The 18,101-nt window shown below is 44.6% G+C and overlaps 1 protein-coding gene across 1 annotated transcript in view; it reads right to left on the bottom strand.

The window, feature by feature from the left end:
* LOC126981534 (hemicentin-2-like) overlaps nucleotides 1–13,028 on the bottom strand; it is a 172,603-nt gene extending 159,575 nt beyond the window's left edge. Inside the window, exon 1 of the mRNA XM_050832731.1 lies at nucleotides 10,440–13,028. The gene's annotated coding sequence lies outside the window, so the exon portion shown is untranslated. The remainder of the gene's footprint in view (nucleotides 1–10,439) is intronic.
* Nucleotides 13,029–18,101: the final 5,073 nt, after the last annotated feature.

Raw genomic sequence — 18,101 nt, 5'->3', positions numbered from 1 at the left:
TTATACTCCCACTTAATATTGCATTGCGACACTACGTGGCTTTCAATGCGACCGCTGACCTCTTAAAAGCGTAACACTAGTACACAAAAATGCAGCACAGGATTGAAAAGTGATGGAATACCTCTTCATCAAGGATTCAGGTTACATGTAATGGTTTAACCTTGTATTATAAACTTAGAGACTTTTGATAATTATATGAAGCGGTTTTTTATGTACATTGTAGTTACTTCTTGATGCTGTTTCTAGGAGATACACATGTAATAATCTCCATTCATAATATAAACTTCTGAAGCTGTGAATTATTGCACGGTTATTATTACTATTATTAAAATAAGAGCGAAGGAGATAGAGGGGGACGTGCGGACAGTATGAGCTACCTGTCTAGCATCCCCCAAACACCTGAGACGCCTAGAAAGAGAAAATGAAAGTGAAAGCGATGAGAGAAAAGAAGAGAGAAGAAGAGAGAATATAGAAGATTATAGAAATTGAGGGACAGAAGAATTTGGGTGATAAATATCTTAAAATACACATCAAAGAAACGAGTATTTAAGAGGAAAATGAGGACGAGAGAATATAGATGACAGAAATGGAAGGACAAAAAGGGTAGGATAATGAATATCTTGAATCACAACAAACTAACATGCACATAACAGGCGCCTCTCCACACGACAGGACGGTGGTTTCATACGCACAGAAGCTGACGAGGCACTGCGGGTCGCCTGTTTAGGTATACATGAGAACCTTGCACGCTCGATATACCTGCATTATCGCACCTGTGTAGCAATTAAGGACAGCCAGGTAGCATCTGGCCGCCACATTTACTCTCCTCTCCTTCTCCTCCTCCTTCCCTCCTCTCCTCTTATCTCCTCTCCTCTTCTCCCCGTCCTCTCCTGCCCTCTCCTCTCCTTTTCTTCTCTTGTTTCCTTTCTCCTATCCTCATCTCTTCTCTTCTCCATTTCTCTCCTCTTCTTTCCTCTCCTTTTTCTCTCTTCTCTCCTCTTGTCATCTCCACTTCTCTTCTCTTTTCCTCTCTTCTTTCTACTTTCTCTTCTTTTATCTTCTCTTCTCTCAATCTCTGCTCTTCTTATGCTTCCCTTTCACCGCCATCCTACCTATGTGTGTTTGTGTCTCTCTTAGTTTCCATACCCTCTCTCTTCCATTTTTATCACCCTGTTTACTTATATAGTCTTTTCTCCCTGTAACTTTTACTTTCTCCTCTGCCTAGCCTTGCTTTCCCTCACTCTCTCACTCCCTCTCCCTCTCCATCTTTTTCTCTCACGTCTCTTTCCTGTCCATGTCGTGTTTATTATCATTCTTTTTCTGTTTCACTTTTTAATCTCCTCCCTCTCCCTCTTTCCCTCGTCCTCCCTCTACTCTCCCTCCTCTTCCCCTCCTCTCCCTTCCTGGAAAACAAACTAAATACTTCTGATATGTTGTTCTTTTTCTAGAATCTCCCCTGAAACATGTCACGAGCAGGTACTGTCGCCTTAAACTTTCTTTTAATTTCATTGTCGACGCTTCCACTCTCGACTTTGCTTCACGAGAGAGAGAAAAGGAGGGAGAGAAAACAAACAAAAGAAAGTAAAGAAAATAACAAAGTGCAACGCTTGAAGAGTCACAATTAAAGACACACACACACACACACACACACACACACACACACACACACACACACACACACACACACACACACACACACACACACACACACACACACACACACACACACACACACACACACCTGCACACTTAATTGGAGGTGCTCGCCCGTGCATTGCCCCGCTCTCGAGGTAGACGTAGCGCGTCCATTACTAATCTGCAATACGGAACAATGAACCGCCGCCTTTGAAGGACCGTGATTATCAGGAGGCGAAGGGGGAGAAGCAGGAGAAGGAGGAACAGTAGGAGGAGGACGCAAAGGAAGAGGAACATGAGGAGGGGCAGAAGGAGGAGGTACAGCAGAAGGAGGAGGAACAAGAGAAGGAGGCGGACCAGGAGGAAGAGGAGCAGGACAAGGAAGAGAAGCAAAAGGAGGCGAAGGAAGAGGAACAAGAAGAGGAGCAGAAGGAGGAGGAACAAGAGAAGGAGGTGGAGGAGGAGGAAGAGTAGAAAAAGGAGGCGAAAGAAGAGGAACAAGAAGAGGAGCAGGAGGCGAAGAAAAAGGAACAAGAGGAGAAGACGAAGCAGGACCAGGAAAAGAAACAAGAGAGGCGAAGGAGTAGGAACAAGAAGAGAAGCAGAAGGAGGAGGAACAGCAGTAGGAGGAGGAGAAGAAGGAGTAGAAGGAGAATTATAAATCGTTCGAGGAATAGGCGAAGAAAGAACACAAGGAGGGCGAAGAGCAGGAGAAGGAGGAGGAACAGAAGGAAGACGAGGAACAAAATATAAAACAAAGAACAGGAGGAGAAGGAACAAGTGGAGCAAGAGAAAGGAGAGGAGGAGGCGGAACAGAAGGAAGAGAAGCAGCAAGAGGAGGAGGGACAAGAGAAGGAGGGACAGAAGGAAGAAGAAAAGAAAGAGAAACAGAGAAAATACGAGAGGCAAGAACAGAAGGAGAGGAGGAGGAGAAGGATAGACAAGGACAAGAGCAGGACGAGGAGAGGAGGAGGAGGAGGAGAAGGAGGAGGAAGAGGAGAAGTAGAAGTAGAGCAAAGACAAAAGGGTGGATGAATAGGAATAGAAGAGGGAAAGAAACAAGAAGATAAAGATAAAGAGGTTGCGAAGAAGATGGAAGAAAAGGAGGATAAGAAAAGAACGCAAGAACAAGGAGAGTAGAAGAGAAAGAATGAGTAGGAGATAGAAGAAGAGAAATAGGAAGAACAAGAGCAAGAGGAAGAGAAGAATGAAAAGGAGGTGGAAGAGGAGGATGATAACTAGATGGAAGAGGAGGAGGAAGAGATAGACACAGAAGAAGGAGAAAGGATAATAAAAAAAATATGAAGAAAAGGAAGAAAAGGAGGTGAAAGGAAAGAAGAACAGGTAGTAAAAAGAATAGGAAAAAATTAAGAAAAGGAGGAGGAAAAGTAAGGAAACGAAGAAAAAGAAGACAAGAAAGGAAAATATACACGAAAACAAAAATAACTTGTGGTCTAGAGGAGGAGGAGGAGGAGGAGGAGGGGAAGGAGGGCAAGGATGAAAAAGAAGAAGAAAACATCGGCGGTCATCCCAACCACCAGCCAGACGAGGAAGAAAAAGAAAACAACGACAACAACGGCGACGAGGAAGAAGAAGAAAAAAATACAACGGGGAAAACAGAAAGACTGAGTGGTTCCATTTGTGACTTGTTCCTCCTTTTTATACTTAATTTCGTTTCGACGTTGCTCTCTCTTTTCCTCCTTTCCCCTGCGGCTATTTTTCCCCTCCAGTCTTCCTCTTCTCACCACTGACGGCACACAGCACGGCACCGAGGAGAGTGGAAGAGGGAGAGAAGAAAGGAGAGAGAAAGGGAGGGAGAGAAACCAGGGGAAGGGATGTCACGTAAGAAAGGAAAATAAATGAGGGAGAAGCAAAGAGAATGAGGACAATAAAAGAGGGAGAGGAGGAAAACAGAGAGAGAGAGAGAGAGAGAGAGAGAGAGAGAGAGAGAGAGAGAGAGAGAGAGAGAGAGAGAGAGAGAATGAGGTTGACAAAGAGAAAAAGGAAAACAGAGTAGGAGGAAGGGAAGAAGGACAGTGAAAGAGGGAGAGAAGGAAAACAGGGAGAGAGAGAGAGAGAGAGAGAGAGAGAGAGAGAGAGAGAGAGAGAGAGAGAGAGAGAGAGAGAGAGAGAGAGAGAGAGAGAGAGAGAATGATGACAAAGAAGAAGAAAGAGGAAAGCAAAGAGTAACAAAAGGAGAAGGAAAAGAAGGAGGTGGTGTTAGAGGAGGAGGAGGAGGAGGAAGGAGGGAAAAAGATAAAAAGAAGGAAAAGATAAAAAAGGAAAAGTGTAGATAAGGATGAACAGTTCGAGAAAAGAAAAGCAAAAAGAGAAACGTAGTGAAATGAAAGTAGAAAAATATTAAGAAGAAAACGAGAGGAAGAGAGGAGAGAAGGGAAGAAGTATCAGAAAAAGAAGAAAAGATGAGAAGGAAAAGTGAAGACAAGGATGAAAAGGCAGAGAAAAAAAGAAAAAGAGGCTGTATAATGAAAGTAGGAAAATATTAAGAAAAAAAATAAGGATGGAAGAGAGAGAGAGAGATAGGAGGAGGGAGAGAACCCAGAGGAAGGGATGGCATGCAGGAGGGAGGAAGGCAAAGAAATGAGGGAGAAGCGAGGGAAGGGAACAAGGCCAAGACGAAGATAGAGAGGAAGTTGCTGAGACTTAAGTGACATGAGAGGCGGCAGGAGGGACGAGAAACAAAGAGACAGACAGACAAACAGGCAGGCGGAAAGACAGATAGACAGACAGACAGACAGGCAAAGGCAAACAGACAACAAAGGCAGGGAAAGCACACGAGAGAAAGGAATAGACAGAAAGAGGAACAGAGAGACGGACAGACAAACAGGCAGGCGGACAGACAGACAGACAGACAGACAGACAGACAGGCAAAGGCAAACAGACAACTAAGGCAGGGAAAGCACACGAGAGAAAGGAATAGACAGAAAGAGGGACAGAGAGACACAGACAGACAAACAGGCAGGCGGACAGACAGATAGACAGACAGACAGACAGACAGACAGGCAAAGGCAAACAGACAACAAAGGCAGGGAAAGCACACGAGAGAAAGGAATAGACAGAAAGAGGGACAGAGAGACAAACATGGATATAAAAATAATGAGAAACGAAGACAAAAGACAGAGAAGAGGAGCAATAAAGAAGAGAAGTAGAAAAAAATGAAGAAAAGAAAACAGGAACGAAGGAAACATGAAGAAAAGAAAAGACAGACTACAAAAGAAAGCAAAAAAAAGTAGCTACATGGAAAACAGAGAGAGGAAAAAAAAGATGAAGAGAAAGGAAATCAAATCCAGAAAAGACGAAGGAAAAAAAACAGATCACAAAGGAAGAGGAAAAAAGAGTAGCTGGAGACAAGATAAAAACAGCAAGAGAAAAAAAAAAGAGAGAGAATACACGAAACAAGAGAGATACAAGAAAGAAGGAAAGAAGGAAAAAAAAACATAAGAGGAGATCAAGCAAGACGCAGAAACACGGTTAAGTCAAGAAGGCAAGAAGAGGCAGAGAATAAAGGCAAGGAGGAGGAGGAGGAGGAGGAGAAGGAGGAGAAGGAGGAGGAGGAGGAGGAGGAATGCGAATTGAAAAGGGTTGAGGGAAGGGAAGGAGAATGGGAAAGAAGAGGAGAAAGAGGAAGAAGAATAAGAGACAGAAGGATAAGAGGAAAAAAAAAAGGACGAAAAAAAGAATGAGAATGAGTAAGAATAAAAGGAAGAATAAAATGTTGAAGAAGAAGAAGAAGAAGAAGAAGAAGAGCAAGACTTGCAGAGCCCTTACGTTCTTATGAGAAGGAAGATGAGGAGGAACACAAGAAGAAGAAGAAGAGGAGCAAGAAAAAGGAGAAGGAAAAGAAGGAGAAAAAGAAGAGGAAGAGGGGGGAGAAAAGGAAGAAGAGGACAGCAATGATAACAACAAAAGAATGAGGAGGAAAAGGAAGACGAGGAGGAACACAAGAAGAAGAAGAAGAGGAGCAAGAAAAAGGATGAGGAAAAGAAGGAAAAAAAGAAGAGGAAGAGGGGGGAGAAGAGGAAGAAGAGGACAGCAACGATAACCACAAAAGGAGGTGGAGGAGGAGGAGGAGGAGGAGGAGGAGGAGGAAGACAAGGAGGAACACAAGTTTTCATCAGCCTTTCTCCCTCCCAAACCTTTTTTTCCTTGTCTGTTCGAGGTTTTAGTTTTTCTTTGTCGCCGCGCCTAAACTTCCCCCGGCCGGGCCTTTCCTTTGATTGCTGCTTATCATACCCCGGCCCTTCGCTCTTGCTCCTGGTGTGCGGAGGGGAACAAAGGAAAGAAATCTAGCATTGGTATTAAACCCCGTATTTTTCAGCGTCCCGGCACCTCGGTTCTCGTGTTTGAAAAGCCTCTTATAGAACTTGCTTTGATTTTCATGGTGTTTTATGATCCCAGTGATAGTTTTACATGACCTCTGTGCCATGAACGGAAAAAACACCCATAAAAACCCGGTTACTCTTCTTTGTGGCATTGGGAAACGGTCGCAGTCGGAGCCCGATACGTTTATATGGGCCTAAGACTTCCGTAGCAACAGCACTCAAAAACATACAAGTTCCCTTTTATATATCACATTTGCTCTTTCTCGCTTTTGGTAGGAGAGGGGAGCAAGGGAAAGAACTCTAGCATTGGTATTAAGACTCTCGTAGCAACAGCACTCAAAAACATACAAGTTCCCTTTTATATATCACATTTGCTCTTTCTCGCTTTTGGTAGGAGAGGATAGCAAAGGAAAGAACTCTAGCATTGGTATTAAGACTTCCGTAGCAGTGGCACTCAAAAACATGCAAGTCCCCATTATATATCACATTTTTCTTTTCCCTTTAATATCTGGACCAAATTCATATAAAGAAATCTAGTATTGATTGTATGTTAAGTCTTTAGAGTCAATAACAATCAAGATCATGCAAGTTGTTCTTATTTATCACATTTATTTTCTCTTATTTTTGGTATTGAGCGGGGATGCAGGAAAAGAAATCATGCATTGTTGTCTTATTAAGTCCTCCGTATTATTAGCAGTCGAGAATATACAAGTCTTTTTCATTTATTACTATAGTTTTTTTCTTGCTTTTCGTTTTGAGAGGGAATGCAGGGAAAGAAGTCTTGCATTGTTGTCTTATTAAATCCTCCGTATAATTAGAAATCGATAATATACAAGTCTTCTTCATATATTACATTTGTTTTTTCTTGCTTTTCGTTCTGAGAGGGAATGCAGGGAAAGACATCTTGTATTGTTGTTGTATTAAGTCCTTAGTATTATTGGCAATCGAGAATATAACTTTAAATAATTTTCTTGCTCCTCTTCTTCTTCTTCTTCTTCTTCAACATCTTATTTTTCCTCCTATTCCTACTCCTTCTCCTTCTTTTGTTACTTCTCTTATTTTTCCTCTTATCTTTCTATCTCTTACTCTTCTTTCTCTTCCTCTTATCACACTTATTTTCTCTTGTTTTTGATTGCTGAGTGAATTCATATTAAGAAGTATTGCATGTTATGTTTCCAAATCATTAGCACTCAAGGATACGAGTATGCTAACTTCTTCCTCCCAAACAGTTTTAGTCGTTATTGTTCGCCTTTGTCAGTATAAGTAGAAACAGACGAATAAATCCCCATAGAAGGCAAGAAGAGGCAAAGGATAAAGGCAAGGAGGAGGAGGAGGAGGAGGAGGAGGAGGAGGAGGAATGCGAATTGGAAAGGGTTGAGGGAAGGGAAGGAAAATGAGAAAGAGGAGGAGGAAGAGTCACATTTTGTCCTTTGTATCTTTACCTATCATGAAAATACAAGTCTTTCTTTTGCATCAGTAGCAATCAATGACATCAATTGCCGATCAATAGTCGTTATATCTCGCTTTTGTTATTATAAGGACTAACCAGCAAAGAAACCTATATTGTATTAGTTCTTCGTATATTTAGCAATCATTAACATGCAAATCTTTTCCTCCGCATTGGCAATATTGTGACTCATATCAATAAGTACCATCAACACACAAGTCTTTCACTTTAAACAAAATACTCCTTACCGCTCGCTTCTGTGTTCATAAGTAAGTACAGGAAGAAAAAAAATCTTGCAGCATCAGCATCCGCAGTTAAATACGCAACACTGGTCGTAGTATCCTTGCCCTTGTATAAAACATTGGCATACACCTAAAAGCCTCTCTTTGAAAGCAGCTTACACCAAAACGAACACAATGCTTCTTACCGCTCCCAATCGTGGTGTTTCCTGCGTGTGCTCGGCGGCGGTGGCGAAATGTTACAGTGCTGCTTTTAGGTCTTCGTGTGTTCGTGGAAGTTTGTTCATTTATGTGGTTTAGCGATGGAGAATACTCACGGTTTCAACTACGTGTTCTTGCAATGTGTGAGAAATAGACATAGATAGATAGATAGATAGATAGATAGATAGATAGATAGAGAGAGAGAGAGAGAGAGAGAGAGAGAAGGAAAGAGAGGAAGAGAGCTTAGCTGGGATGAAGAAAAAATAAAGTAAATAAACAAATACACAGGAATACGAGAATATATCAAGATACACACACACACACACACACACACACACACACACACACACACACACACACACACACACACACACACACACACACACACGATACATCACCCAGACAGGTATACACAGAGGGACAGATAGGTAAATAGTTTCTGGGCAGCAATGCGGACACAGATGGACGAACACACACACACACACACACACACACACACACACACACACACACACACACACACACACACACACACACACACCTGGCCGGGACACACCTGCACACACGTAACAAGACACGGATACCTGCACGGACACTACCTGAACCTCACCTGCTGTTATAGGCCGCCAACCTCCACCTCAGAAGCAGACTTGACCTCCACCCCCCCCCCCCACCGCCTCCACCACCTCTCATCCCACTCTTACCTCAAACCTTGGACAATTTCTTCTTTTTTAATGAGAGTATAGCAATAGGATGTGATTTAGTAGAGGAGGTTTAGTTTGGGGAAAGAGAAGACAGTAGGAGTGGTAGCGAGTATAGTGTAGGTTCGTTAATTGTTCTAATATATGGATTGTTTGTCGGTCACCTGTTTGTGTACTCGCGGCTTGCTGGGGGGGGGGGGGAGCTACCCATTTCTGTCTCTCCATTCCTTCACTAACTTCTCTTCCTCGTCATATAACTTTGAATGTCTCAGTTCCAACAGGATCCTACTCCCTCTTAGGCAAAGGTAATGTAATTCCACCTTCCTCTCCTTCATTACAAACTCAAATATGCTCATCTAATTTAAAACCTTCCTCTTCCTCATACTCTTTCTCTCTAAACTTATATTTTATCTTTTTCTTTAGTCCTTTAATCAACTTATGTTTCATCTACGATAGTATAAGTATCCTCCTATTTACGCAGTCATCTTTTTTCCTTCTCATTCTCCTCTTTCTCATCATCTTCACCTTCCATAACCCTCTCTCTTTTCCTGTTCAGCAAGCTACACATAGACACGCGTACAGACATACTTCTCATCTATCTACCTTACTTAGACCCAAACCATACAACGTCACATGTCTCTATCTGCATCACTTTCATCCTTGTCACCCACCATTCTCATCATTCTCCTAGTCACCCAAAGCGCTCTTCTTTCCAGTCACCGTCATCATCATATCACGGCTCCATATTCATCTTGTATACAGCATCTTCCTCCCTTGTCCATCTCTCTCACTCTTCCTCACCCGATGCGCCCACACAACTCCTCACCAACACAAACCCACAGCAAGACCAACACATAGGCTTAGCTCACTTCTCCACCCACGTCTGCCTCCACCCATACGCCCAAGTCCACTCCCACGCCACACTCACGCTCTCGTTCACGCCCTCGCCCACACTCACATCAACGCTCCAGCCCCGTGAACTCGTCAAAGGATGGGGTTTGATTTGAGGGGCGTCAGGGGCAAACGAGAATTTCCTGTGCGCCGTGATATCTGAAGGAAGGTTCGCGGGCAAGAAAACCCCAGATATATGCGAGTCGTGTTGCAGAAGGTTATCCAGTCTTAAAGGGAGGGAATGGAGGGATAGGAGACGCAGGAGGACGGGAAGGGATAGAAGGAACGTAATGGAAGTGTGAGAAAAAAGCAAGAAAAGTGGGTGCATGGGAGAAGAAGAGAGGAAAAATGGAATGGAAGGAAGAGAGAAATGACAAAGGCTAGGAAAGGAAGAGAATAAAGGAGAAATATAAGGAGTGAATGGGAGATACTGAGTGGAGGAAGAGGAGGGAGAGAAAGGAAGGATATAAATGATTGAAGGGGGAGGGAAAACATAAGTGAAAATGAGAGAATAGGAAATGAATAATAAAGAAGGAATATAAAGAAAAGAAAAGCGAGAGGGAATTCAGGGGAGATAAGGAAGGAAATGAATCGAAGAGAAGAAGGAATAGAAGAAAAAGAGAAAGGAGAGGGGATAGAGAGAAAAGAAAGGAGTGAGACTGAAGAAGCTACGAAAATAAACGAGGGAAAAAGAGGGTGAGAGGAAAAAAGGGAAGGAAAAGAGAAACCAGACGGAAGGAAAGAAAAAATAGTAGAAAAGAATGGAGATGAAAAATGCAGATGTGGGTTTCATGCAAGGAATTCATCGCATGGATTGTCTCATGCAAGTGTTTGGAAGAAAAAAAGATAAATAAAAACACAGACACAGCTTCACTTAGGGGATTAAAAAGAAAATACATGTCGCGTCCACAAAGTCGGAGGAGCGAGAGCCAGAGTGATAACTGGAAGCGCAAAGGGACACTGAAAAAAAAAAAAAACTCACCGTGCAGGATTAGAAAGTCATCTATCGTGGGCGGTGCTCGGCTCGGTGGAGGTCGAGGTGAGCCGTCTGGCGCCCGGCCGCTCGTTTAGTGCTGGTGAGCGGTGGCGCGGGTCGTTGTCCGGGCCTGAGCCGCGCTGATGAGGAGGGAGAGCAGGAACCCGCGTGGACTGGCGATGGGGAGGGATGGTGATGGGTGACCGAGTTTGGGTTCTTTAGATGAGGTCGTCGCGGATGTTATGAAGAGGTCGAGATCGCTGAACAGACCAGAGACAGACAACAGAGACCAGAAATGATGCAATGCTGTCCTTAATGCAGTGTGGGCTTCCTGTTTTTCTTGTTATACTCGTTACTGCTGTGCTAAAGGGTCTTACAGTTCTTGAAGGCTTGCAAGTAACGTTGTGATACTGTGTTCAGTACTATGTGTTCCTCCTCATGCCCGTGGTTCAGTTATACACGTCACTGTTGTTGTAAAGAGTCCTGTAATTCCCGGACAGATGCCAGTAACGTTATGATGGTCTTGTCAGTGCCGTGTATAGGTGCTGATATTGCTGTAATGTTGCTATCGGAGTTGTGGTAATGTCCTGACTCCTCTGCTTGCCGTCTCTAGTGCTGTGTTGGCTTACAGATTCCAATTGCAACACTTGTAGTCAGCTGTCCTACGATACTGCTACAGGAGTCTTGTTACCCCATTAGCTGTGTCTGCACTCTTAATGGGTGATACAAATAGTGTTTAACCTCAGAAATGCATTCACAGACAGACTAAACAGACTGGTAAACCATTCTATTCAATCCTCTTTCCTTGTCTTTTTTATTTAATCCCTCTCTTTCCTCGGTCGTCTTTCTCACACCATCAGCACCTTTACCTTCATCACCCCGTTCAGTATCACCTTTTTCTCCTCTCAATTACTCTTCTCGTCGTTTATCTTCCTTCCTGCACACTTTCCTATAATTCTTCTTCTTGAACCCCTCGTCTGCTGTTTTATTGTCCTTCCTCTTCTTCGTTTGACCTTTCCTCACTCACCCGTCCTTTAGTTCTTCACTCAATACTTCCTCTTACTTCCTCTTCTTCTCTTCCTCTTTCTCTTCTTCGTCTGACCTGTCCTTCACTTTTCCTTTTGCCTTCTCTTCTTCTTTCTGTTCTTCGTCTGGCCTGTCCTTCACTCTTCCTCTAGTCCTTCACTCTAATTCTTCCTCTTACCTCCTCTTCTTCTCTTCTTCTTTCTCTTCTTCGTCTGGTCTGTCCTCACTCACTCCTCCTCTAGTCCTTCACTCTAATTCTTCCCCTTACCTCCGCTTCTCCTTCTCTTTCTCTTCTTCGCCTCCCCTGTCCTTACTCGACCCTCGAGTCCTCCCTTGGTCCTCGTAATATTTCCTCTCAGCTCCTCGTCCTCGCCTTCTTTTCCCCTTCCGCCTCGTCGCCGCTCCCTCCCCAGCCCGCGGGACGTGTTGAAGATGCAGTGCGCGCCTCCTAAAGCGTCCCCGGGGCCCTACGTGACCCCGCCGCCCTGACTCCTTTCCTCCACGTTACAGCGGCGCCGCGGGAGTCACGGCGCCTCTTGTGGTCTCCCCGAAGGACTTGACTCGCATTCGCTGGGTGTCGTCGGTGGGAATTCACGCTAAAGACCAGATAAAATATACCGACTGACACCTTTTACTTTTTTCTATTTTTTTGTCCTTCAACTCTGAGTCTAAGTTCTTTCCGATGGTTCTATGATATTATTTCTTATTTCACGGATTTCGTCATTGTTCACGTACTTGTCTTGGGGTTCAGTCGTGGGTCTTCCTTTCGGTTCACTTTCAACGGGAGATAAATAAAGAGTTGAGGAACTTGGGCAGCGCGGCGCGGCAGATCGGGTCGGAGCCGGAGTCAGGCGGAGCGAGAGGCAGGGCGGGTCGCGGTGTTGACGGCACGGCAGCCAGAGGGACACTGGCGGCTTCTCATTCCTGCCGTTCCCGTCCTGCTGCTGCTCGCGTCCACCGCCCTCCCGCCCTTCCACCCTCACCCTCCAATAGTGTCCTGCCTCCCCCTCCCCGCTAGTGTCCCTGCCTCCCCCTGTGCGTTCTGTGCCTCCGTCTGTCCTCTATTGTTCCCCGTCGCCGTGGCTCGTTGGCGTGTGTATGTGCGTGGCGCGGCCTTCAGGACATCAGCGCCAACACGAACACTGACACACACACACACATTCACGGGTATACTTGTCGCACTTGAGCTACGTGGGATGTCGGGGGCGTTCCTACACCTTTACCGGGGCCTGATGGGGTTGGGCAGGTGCTGTAATGGGCGGGGGATGGGTGGCTTTGTTTGTCCCTCTATTGGGTAATGGAGCGAGCTGCCGAAACTATTGTATTCACTAACAGGGGTACAAAGAGAACTTTCAAACTACTGTAGAGCGGTCATCAGGTTCCTATTACACCCTTTGCCCTTCCTACGCCTCTTGCTTCCCTTGTATCTTTCCTAAATTCATTATATTCAGCGAGAAGAGCACAGCTGACACTGCTTATACGTACTAAGGAAATGTCATCGCCTTTCTAGTACAGCTTTCTCTCTTTCCTACGCTAACCTAATAAAAATATATCGTCGCCTTCCATTACGCCTCCCTCTCTCCCTACACCTCCTGCTCCTCTTATGTCCTTCCAAAACAATTATATTCACTATTAAGGGTACAGCGCTTACCTAATAAAGAAATACCATCGCCTTCCATTACGTCTCCTCCTCTCCCTACGCCTTCTGCGCTTCTTATGTCCTTCCAAAACAATTATATTCACTGTTAAGGGTACAGCGCTTACCTAATAAAGAAATACCATCGCCTTCCATTACGTCTCCTCCTCTCCCTACGCCTTCTGCGCCTCTTATGTCCTTCCAAAACAATTATATTCACTGTTAAGGGTACAGCCAACAACGCTAACCCAATAAAGAAATACCATCGCCTTCCATTACGTCTCCTCCTCTCCCTACGCCTTCTGCGCCTCTTCTATCTCAGCTAAACTATTATATGCAGTGACAACGATACAGCCAACACTCAGACTAATGAAGAACTAGTATCGTCCTCCTATTGCACCTCTTCCCTTGCCCTTACCTGTCTTCCTGTTGCCCCTCCGACTCTTTCATGCCCTCAAACTAATGTAGGCTGCCCAGCTCTAAGGCGGCAAACAACAACATCAAGCTTCTGCAGAACTGTTACTTTCCTCCTCCTACGGTTCATTCCTCCTACGCTAGTTCCTCTCCTCTACGATACTCATCTCTCTACATCTTTCTACATTTCCTTACATCTCTACATTCCTCCTACGGTTCATCCCTCCTTCAGTACTCATTTATCTATATCTCTCTAATATCTACATTCCTCCTCCTGCGGCTCATCCCTCCCTCCCCCAATACTCATCTCTCAACATCTGCTTCGATACTTTTTTTCTGTCAACTTGTGGCATTCAGATGAGGTTGATGAGGCGAGGCAGAAGAGTGATGGAGGAGGAGGGGGAGGAGGGAGAAGGGAGAAGGAAAAGGGATCGTCGTGGTGGTGGTCGTGGTGATGGTCGTCCCGTGAGCATCCGGCAAAAACAGTAATATCGAGAATGGTTTAGTAAAGTTAGGAAGGGAAGGGACGGGAGAGAGAGAGGGGGGGAGAGATGGAGAGCGGAGGATATGAGGCGAGCTTGATCCATTTCCTCCTATGAGTAATACGGGTGATGAAGGAGAGTATGCCGTCCCATAGTAATCATTTCAAAGACACGGATGAGGATTACTATAACCGAGGGACCTGGCGACCTACCGACCCATCCTACACCTTCCCCTACACCCACCCACCCAACACCTGCCTACACCCACCCACCCACTCATCCTTCCTTCCCACCCACTTTACCATCCCCTTTCCCTACATTTACCCGTTTTTCCCTCCTCCCTCCACCCACTTTCTCGTCATATTTCCTACCTTTCCCATCTATCTGTCTATCCTTCATTCTTCCCGTCCACCTGTCAATCCTTCTTACCTCCCTGCCCACCTTTTCTTCCTTCCTTCCTTTCTCTACAACCCACATGTCTGTTCCTCCTTCCTACACCCCATGCCTTTCCATCCTTCCTATCTCCTTCTTTCTCCTGTCTATCCTTCCTTCTTCCTTTCCGTACCTGTTCCTTCCACCTGCCCCCTCACCTGTCCGTCTCTCCGTCTCCTCCCACTCAGCACGTCAGACAAGGCGAGTGATGGGCACACCTCCTCTGGCCCTCAATCGGTCGGGAGTAGCGGCTCTCAGCAAGATTGGGACGCTGATAGAAAGTACTGTGGAAATAACATCAATACACTTTGTCAACAGTGGAATTCAATCTCTGTGTCTGTCTGTCTGTCTGTTCGTTTGTCTCTCTACCTTTTTATCTATCTGTCTCTTCCTTCGTCTATCTATCTGTATCTATCTATCTGTCTATTTTTATTTATCTACGTCTTTTTGTATATATTGGTCTATCTATTTATATATCCATTCTCTCTCTCTCTCTCTCTCTCTCTCTCTCTCTCTCTCTCTCTCTCTCTCTCTCTCTCTCTCTCTCTCTCTCTCTCTCTCTCTCTCTCTCTCTCTCTCTCTCTCTTCTTGGTATTTATGGATAATTTAGCGTCTCTGCCCTGCAAGACTCCCACCATACCATATTTTTTCAATCTTATTTCTCTCATCGATTCCATTTTTTTTTCCTGTGTTGCATTCCCATTCTTTTGCCTTATGATTTTTTCCTTTTCTTTAGTCTTGTATTTCCTTGTCTTTCCCTCTTTTACTTGGGTGTCATTCCTTTTCCTGTTCTCCTCTTCTTTTTGCGTCGTCTTTTCATCTCGTTGCTTTATCCTTTCCTTCCTTTATTCCTGTTTTTTTTTTTCATGTCACTCCCTCTTTGTCTTGTGTTTTCTTTCCCTTCCTCCTTTTCCTTTTCTTCTTTCTGTCATGCATCTTTTTATACTTTATCTTATTCCCCTTTTCCGTCCATGTTCTCTTCCTTTATTTCTCTCTTGCTATTCTATCTTTCTGCTGCATCATCTTTTTCTTTCCTTTATCCTTGTTATTCTTCATGTCCCTTTCTATTTTTGTCTACTAATTTTCTTTCGTATCCTTCCTTTCCTATTCTTTCCTTCATATATCCTCCATTTGCCTCCTCATTTCTTTCCTTTATTCCTGTATTTTTCTTGTCCCTCCCTCTTTCCTCTTTCCTCATAACCCTCTGTTTTTTTTCCCGTGTCCTCTTCTTCCTCTTCTCCTTTCCATCATGCATCTCCCTTTCGCCTTTTCCTCCATTACTTCTCTTCTCCTATTTCTCTTTATACCTTTACCCTTTCTCCTCTGCGTAACTCTCTGGGAACCGTGAATCAAGGATCGTTCAGTTTTCCCTTACCACCAACGAGAGAGCGATGCGCGGTGATGGTGGTGGTGGTGGTGGTGGTGGTGGTGGTGCTGTCAGTCCTAGATGGAGGAAGATCAACGGCTGACTGTTTTCTTAGGCTGTTTTCACGTCTTCTTTCTTTCTCGTGTTTTTAGGAATAAGAAGAAAGTGGAGGAGGAGGAGGAGGGGGAAAAGAGGAAATGGAGGTGGAGGAGATGAAGGTGGACATTGGAGGAGGAGGTGGAAGGTGGAGGAGGAGGTGGAGAAGGAGAGGAAATATAAGTGGAGGAGGAGGAGGAGGAGGAGGAGGAAGAGGAGGAGGAGGAATAACAAGATCAGGTAAAAGATAGAAAAGGTGAAAGAAAGAGTAAAAAAATGGAAGGCAAAGGAGGAGGAGGAGGAGGAGGAGAAGGGAGAGAAGTGGATAAAGAGAGGAGGAGGAGGGAAATAAGAAGAAAAAACATGTGAAGAAAAAAAAACAGGTATTAAACGAGACCGGAATAGAATGATTACGAGAACGAGGAGGAGGAGGAGGAGAAAGAGGAAGGACAGGAGAAAAAAAAAAGAAATCAGGAGAAACAGAAAATAGAAAAAAACGAGAAAAAAAAACGAAGCAATTCGGTATAATCACGATACAACCCCTCAACCACCACCACCACCACCATCATCATCATCATCATCGTTGTCGTCGTCTGGCCCCGCACTGGATCCGACTCGTGGCCGCAAAGCCTTCAAGAGTAATGGCGGGATGAGGGGAAAGCAGAATGTGGGGAAAGAAAACACGAATGACGCAGAAACAGTGAAAAAGAAAGAAACAGAGAAAAAGAGAGAACACCAGAGAGAGAGAGAGAGAGAGAGAGAGAGAGAGAGGTGTTTAGGTGGGGGGGAGGGGTGGAAGCAGACAAAATGTGAGAAGTGTGATAAGGAGGAGGAGAAGGAGAACACATTTGATAAAGACAGAGAAGCAGAGAAAAAGAGAGAGAGAGAGAGAGAGAGGTGAGGGGGGTGGATGGACCTACACACAGACAGTTAAGAGGACAGAAGTGTGATCGAAAGGAGGAAAAAAAATACGAGATGAAAGAAAAAAGACAGAAAAAAACAGAAAAAAATTGAAATCGTGAGAGAGGAAGAGAGAGAGAGGGAAGGGATGGAGTGGGCATATAAATAGACAGGAGAGGAATGTGATAGAGGGGAGGAGGAGGAGGAGGAGGAGGAGAATAAAGTGGTGGAAGATGATACGGATAAGGAAGAAATATGAAGGGAGAGGAGGAGAGGGATGGAAACAGACATATAGACCAACAGACAGACAGAATAGATAGATAGACAGACAGACAGGCAGATAGATAGACAGAAATACATACACCACGACTATCAGAAAGGAAAAATAAGCCAATGCAAAAGAAAAGAAAAATAAGACTGAGTAAGGGAGACTATTCTATATCCGAGTCTTCTCATCATTGTGGTTATAAAAGGTGATTCCAGTAGATCTTCTTTCTTTATGTTGCTCTTGTTTGACTTGCTGTATACTATGAAACTCTTCTTGTGTATATGCAAAAGAAATAACGACCCAAATTCATTCTCTCTCTCTCTCTCTCTCTCTCTCTCTCTCTCTCTCTCTCTCTCTCTCTCTCTCTCTCTCCCCCCCCCCCCCCAGTGAATGGCGTTATACCAGGCGGAGCGGGAAAACGAGTGTCTTATATTTGCTTAACGCGGGAAATATCGCCTCTGCGGGACACTTCCTTAAGGCTCAAATTGGCTTGAATGAATTATGATCCCGGGATGCTTTCGTTTGCCACCTCCTCTCTCCCTCCCTTCTGCTCTTTCTCCCTCTTTCTCTTTTGATATCTCTTTCTCACTCCCTCTTTTCCTCTTAATCTCCCTTTCTTAGTCCATCTCGTTCTTATTCTCTCTCTCCGTTCCTTATCCCTGGTCTTCATTATTTCATCCCTTCCTCTTTTCTTTCCTCCTTCCTGCTTCTTTAGGCCTCCCTCTCTCTCTTCTAATCTCCCTCTTTTATTCCTTCTTCTTTCATTCCTTGTTTTCCTTCTCTTTCTCCCTCTCCGTTTTCCTCCTAACCTCCCTCTCTCAGTCCTCCTCTTTCTCATTCCTACTCCTCCTCCCTCCTTTCCTCCTTCCTGCTCTTTCCCACTCCTCCTCTCCCCCCTGATCTTCCCTTCTCCGTACTCCCTTTACTTCCTTCCCTCCCTCCCTCCATCCATCTATTCATCTTTCACCGTTCGCATTATTCTTCCATCGCTTTCTCGTCATATTAAAAGTTTGCTCATCTTGACGATAATGTGTTATCCTGTTGCTGC

The sequence above is a fragment of the Eriocheir sinensis genome, chromosome 48, assembly GCF_024679095.1.
Source record: "Eriocheir sinensis breed Jianghai 21 chromosome 48, ASM2467909v1, whole genome shotgun sequence".
Taxonomy (NCBI): domain Eukaryota; kingdom Metazoa; phylum Arthropoda; class Malacostraca; order Decapoda; family Varunidae; genus Eriocheir; species Eriocheir sinensis.
The sequence above is the reverse complement of the archived record's forward strand: the minus strand, read 5'-3'. Positions and strand labels throughout refer to the sequence as shown.